Here is a 6,575-nt window from a genome sequence, read left to right on the forward strand (position 1 = left end):
GGACACACGCAACAATTGGCATGGATCTGGCGGTGCACAGTAAGTACTTATCCCTGTTTTAACTCGGTATCATTTGTCTGTCTCCGTCTATACACACCTCGAAGCAGCCTGAAGTTATCATCTTTGAAACCGCTGGCCTGACGCTTAGTTCACAGTATTTGGCTGGGCATTTTCTCCCTTTTAAAAGCTGTAAATAGTTCAGTAAGAGCATCATTTTTCTCACACCCTTCTCCACCTTCAAGAAGGTTCAGCTGTTGAAAATATACAAATGAAAGGCCAAACTATGGACTTTTTCCACTCAGGTGTCATTCCCACCTTGACATCGGGATGTAAAAACTGAGAAACAGCCAGAGGTGCAGAAGGTAGCCTCAACAGCGTTGAAAGTAAACCCTTCAGAAAAAAACACTAGCTATTACATGTAGCGAAATGATAACCAATGCCATGACTTGTGAGCAATTCTGCCACCTTCCTATGTTGAACTGACTAGAAAAGACAATGGAAATAGCAGGAGGGGTATTAAGGATGAAGCCAGGACGTTTGCCATTGGGCAGGTAGAGGAAGGGGCAAATGATGGAGATGATCCCTCCCCGAGTCGCACAGTCCTTAGAGGGGGGAAACTTGGGGGACTGAACAACACAAAGGATACGCAGAGGACAGTCCCATGTGGGCAGGGGTGATGGCACCTTGTTCACACCCCGTTTGATGGTGCAAGAAGCCTTTACATTCATATTTGTCTTAGGTAGCTGCTTAAAGAAAGCTGACCTATAGTTCAGTATATTCCCGTATTCAGGCCTTTTAAAAAACATTTGCCTTACATCTGCCACCAGAGCACACATGGAGCTGCCATTTGTAGTGATTTCAGCAAGCTCACCCAGAGCAGAAGCTATTGATTCGTGAAATCTTTCATTAGAATAACTGTGGGTTGTGTTTTTTTTTTTTAAATGGCCTCTGGAGAAATGATAGGATCCTATCAATTTTGCTGTCTTGTAAAATATTTATAGCCTTTATTGGCTGAGATGATCCCTGTTTCCAGTGACAGCTCAGATGAATGGCTAAGGAAATACCTATTTGCAGGGAATTTCTTCTGTGTCTGAATGTGATGCCTCTACCTGGGCAGAATCATTCTCATCTCTTTCTGCCTTTAGTAGATTCCCTTTTCCCACTCCCCCCATTCACGTTATTCCTGACCTCATCAACTCCATGATTCACCCATCTATGTGTTTCCATTGACCTTCACCTCCCGAGAATTAAAAAAACAGAAATCTGTCTTCCTCCCCAGCCTGCAAGGGAAATAGCCTGAATAGTTCACAGCACTGAATGAGTTTATTTTGGGTTTATTTACATAAGGACTTGTCTATGTACACAAACTGTATCATTTTCATTTTCCTATTATCATTAACTATAACATCCACCTCTTGAAGTAGACAGAATAAGGTGCTTATAAGGACAATGTAAAAGTGTATATTCCCACATGGGAAAGGGAATAAACTACACACTTACATACTGGCATGATTGCATGTTAAAGGTTTTAATGGCATAATTATTATTTCACCAACAAAATCACAGCCCTGGCATAGTTGCACCAAATACACACACACACACACACACCCACACACACACACACACACCCACACACACACACACACACCCACACACACACACACACACCCACACACACACACACACACCCACACACACACACACACACCCACACACACACACACACACCCACACACACACACACACACCCACACACACACACACACACCCACACACACACACACACACCCACACACACACACACACACCCACACACACACACACACACCCACACACACACACACACACACACACACACACAATCTGTGGATCAGATCATATTTGGTTAGGTATTTTTTGCGTGTGTATGTTTAGAGTTTTTTGAAGGGCAGCCAAGTCAAGGAGAGATGTAAATGCGGTGAGGCCTGCAGCTGTTTGGTCTTGTATGAATGAGTCCTATGAGCTGTTAGATATTCACACACAAAGTATCTGGCACTTAGACAACTTGGGCCCTGCTCTGGTCCTGCTGTGGTCATGAGTCTCTGGCATCAGTCAACTGGTTTTGTAGCTGCAATCGGTTGTAGCTGTTGTGACTGAAAAGAATGATTTGTTCTCTCCGGTTCGGCTGCTTGTAAGGGTTTGCTTTTCAGGACCATGAACTTGAGTAGGACTCATGCATTCAATTGGCTCTTTATTCTGTTCTCATCCTCTGTAAGTTGTGACTCTTCCCCTTTGTCTCAGCTTGCTTCTCTTCCTGTCTGGGCAGCTTCTCATAGATGCCCCATCACTTCCTTCAACTAAACATGGTAACAAGTGAACTTCTCACATTTCCTGCCAGCCCATTTCTTCAGCAATTTTGCAAAGTCCAGCATCTTTCCTGCCACTCAAGCTTGTAATTTTGGGGTTGATGATAATTATACCAATGGAAGCCAAAAAACAGATATTAAAACAGCACTTGGTGTTGGACATAAACATCTCTAAGCAAGAAAAACGTGTCCCCTACCACAGGCTTAAGCACTGCAGGACAGTATTTACTGATGTTTAGCCTTTGCTGGTCTAAACAGCCCCTCTTAGCGCCGCAGCCTGAAGGCTGAGTGATCGAAGAGAAGTATGCTAAGGTGACTTCAGACCACTTTCCATTTCCATCCCACTCTTGTGGGGTACACCACAATGCACCCCGTACGAACTGGCAACACCAACACCAGAAGCAGTGGCCTGTGCCGAATATTGGGAACAGACCCTATAGAAAGGTTGGAGTGGAGACGCAACAACAAAACAGGCTTTCCATTTGAGTTTGGAGTCTCAGTAGCTGCCTGTAATATTTGTGGATTTGCGTGTGTCTAATTTTGCTTTTCACATTGGTACAGAAAAGCTGATCAGCTTGATTGCATGTTTCACAGAGATTCTGGAAACAGCTATTCCACAAACCCAGAGCTGTAGGGTGAAACTTAGACAAGAGCCTAACTGAGTTAGAAGCACAAATTCCTTTGACCGGTCTCATGCCTGGTTCTTCTAAGTGACATAGTTGCTTCTCAGAGTTGCACTTTTATGTCTGAACAAATGCCTTTGTCTCTTCTTCCTTTGCCTTCCAAGTTTAAAGTAGCTGCATGTAGGCTCCTGGCCTGCAGATTCATGCCTGACTTTGGCTCAGAGCTGCCTGCATCTAGTTTGTTATGCACACAAAGTGGTCTGGTTGGGACCATGCCCTGAGTAAAGGTGAGCCGGGGTGTGTATTTTTGCATAACTAGTAAAGAGCAACTCTGCACAACTCCATTTTAACGTGAAGCTTTTTGTCTGGGACTTAGCAAAGCATTGGAAGAAAATGTTTGGAATGAAAAAATACTACTTGGCATTGACAGCTCCCTTTGGCTTTTGCTTGCTTTGCAGAATTGGACAAAAAGGCAAAAAGTGGGGTGTTCTCAAGCAGTCAGTGATCAGTAAATAACGGCTGTTACTGCAGCCAGCATTCAAGGGCTGCATCAACAATTTTCTGTATCTAACCTGGCTCCGTTATTTCCAACAGGGCAATGACATCTGATTCTGATGTTAATGATCGAGAAACAGTAAAGGCTCTTGATTAGTTCAGCTAAATCGACTGACTGGGAGAAAAAAAGAATTTGTCTCTGCTTCAGAAAGAATATCCTTCTAACAGGCCAGTTCTGCTTTGACTTTTAGCCATGTGAATTCCTACTTTGATTACATTTCGAGTTCTTCCTACTGAGACGTGCACAACTCTGCCAAAAGCTACAGATGGAGTTCGAGCAACTCTTCAGTGCCTCCATAAATTTCTTTTGTACTTTGTTTTGTAAAAAGTCAAAGCTATAAACATTTAATCCAAATAAATTATTTGTAAGAGCAAACACTTTATTTTCTTAGTGAATTACTTTTTAGGTCATCATGTGGCACTGTGATTTCACAAACGCTAAGATTTTATTTTTAAATCAGACTCATATTTTCCTCGGTCTTGGCCAACAGACAGCACATGTCGTCTGCCTCTGAGTCACTGGAGCCCGTCGGAGCTGCTGCATAAGGTTACTGTGTGGCATGATACAATAACATAGTGTTACTAGTTTTACCATCACAGAAAGCATAATTGCCTCCAAGGTGTGTCATCTTTCCTAATGCTTAAAAACATGTCATCCTTCCTGAGTTTGAGCCTTGATCATTCAGAACTGGATTGCAATTGAGTTCAGTGCATAAACTCATTGAATTAGCAAATCCTAGCACACTTCTGTGACAGCACAAAATGGCTCTTGGAGTTTTTTCTGCTCTCTTGGCATCTTCTAATGTAGCGCGGACATGTCATAGGGACTTAGCTCGCCCCCTTTTTCTCAGCATGCAGGAAACAAAATTGCTTGTTGTAATGAGCTCTTTTCCAAAGCTGTCAGCATAAAAAATGTGTGTGTAACTACTACACAAAAATGCTAGCAAAGCATTCTGGAGGCAGTGAACTGCAGACCTCTGAGCATTTGCCCTCACGGGTCATCCAGACGGGAGTCATTTCACACTCTTCTAGCACTTGCAGGATCTTACTGCCAGAAGCAAAGGCAAGTTTTGTAGTTTCTTCAGAGCCTGTGCTGTGAATGGGTCAGTGTTGATGTGCAATTGTGCATTGCTCTGAGGACACAGTCTGGTGAAGAAAATATGTACCTCCTCATTTCCAGCACAGCTTTATCCAGCAGTTGCTACTATCAAATGTCAAGCATCTTTTGGGTTGGAAATATTAATTCTCAGCTTTAATTTGCCCAGTGCCTGAACAGGAAAGGAGGAGAGAAACCCAGCTGTTACAGGAAGCGAATCTGAAGGCTGAGTTAGGAAGTACCAATCCATCTGCATCAGTGCTGAGCTAAGCCCTGATAGTTTCTGGTCATGAAATGTCCAATATGGAAGTGCGAACATTAGAAATAAAGAAGAGGATTGCACTTGCATGCCACAGAGTTGGGCTTGGTAGAAAAACCTGAACAGAACAGATGCAAACTGAACATGATATATACGCACAATAGAGAAACATGACTCGAAAGAGCTGAAAAAGCCCTGGCTATGCGAGTCTGCGGTATTCTGTGACTATTGCTAGGGCATGCAATTAGTGACTTATCCGAGGGATTTTCATTCCTGTGAGCCTTGCTAGTCAGCTTTCATGGATCACTTGTCTACTGAAGCCTGATGGATTTTTTTTTTTTAATTAAATAAATCTGACAATGTCTGTCAGCCCTGAATTCGCTCCAAACCTAAAGGAACAAAAAGCTTCAGCTATGCTACATATCTTATTTAAGCAGACGCTTGGTAAAGAGGAGGAGCGCACAGATAATGAATGCACTCATGAGAATTAGGCAAGTAGTTGCTAGGGAAGTTTGGATAACAATATGTTTAACCCCCACCCTCCCCCCACAACATCTGTTATAAGGTGGGCATGACATGAGACATTTATATACACATACTTCTTCATAGCTCCAAAAATTGATGAGTGCTGCAGCACCTGTTGCCATTTTTGTGTCCAAATCAGCAGAATTTTAATGATGATTTCTGCTACTGCAGTGCAATCTTGAGTCTTGGATCTGGTTTGGGAGGGGCTCTGAGCGAGCAGTGCAGTATACATTCACTTGAATAATTTAAGGAAAAACGTCTTGAAAATGCTGACACTTCACGCAATGGAGACAGAGATATTTTTAACTTTCCCTCTTGGAGCCCTTACAGAGCAACTTCCAAGAAACTACTACAGAGACTCTAGAGGAATAGTTCGCTAGAGCTTATTTTACCTCTAACATGAAAATATCTAACATCTTCCAATGAAGTGAAGACTTGTCTTTGGTTTCTTGAAACGCTATAATTATTTCAGTGACTATGTTGCTCACAAACATCATCTGCAACAGGATTGCCTTGCGTGTGTCAAAATGTGTTGCAAAGAGCACATGCACTAAGGGAGCCCCAGAGAAGCAAGGCTTTGGCTGACTTGCCTGATTTTGGGGTCAGAGCCCAGGTCGTGGCAATTTAAATGCTCTGCTTTTTCATACGCTCAGAGTCATTGAAAAAGATTATACCGGTTCAAAGATATGAGGTGGTTAGAGGCTTATGCTGTTTCAATGACACCTCTTGCTTTAAGGATTTTGAAAGGATCTTGAAAGTTCAAGGGATTTAAGGGATTTTTCAAAAAAATCCATTCAGTTAAATGCAGAACCCTCTGCCCTTCAAAACCGTTCTAACATACTGTAGAGACCCCAGTCCTGGGGAAAACACAGGCCCGTAAAATCTATAAAATGGCTCGTGTGAGTGAAGTTGCACCACGTGTGCTTAGGTGTTTGCTGGATTTGGGTTCATTTAGCAAGAGGCAGGAAACGCACAAGTGGAGGTTTTTCAAAGCACATTCACTCTGCTGCATTTTGTATCTTGTATCATTTTGTGACACACATTTGATGTCCATACAGTTGTGCAGTCTGTGAGCAGTAGTGTTCACACAGCTGGGACCCTGGCTTCTGCGTTTCCTGGCGAGTCCAAGCCTGAAGCTTTCATGTTCTGTAAAGATTTTTTTTTTTTTTTTT

This window comes from Gavialis gangeticus, unplaced genomic scaffold (assembly GCF_001723915.1).
Source record: "Gavialis gangeticus isolate Ggan-Ray unplaced genomic scaffold, GavGan_comp1, whole genome shotgun sequence".
Lineage (NCBI taxonomy): Eukaryota > Metazoa > Chordata > Crocodylia > Gavialidae > Gavialis > Gavialis gangeticus.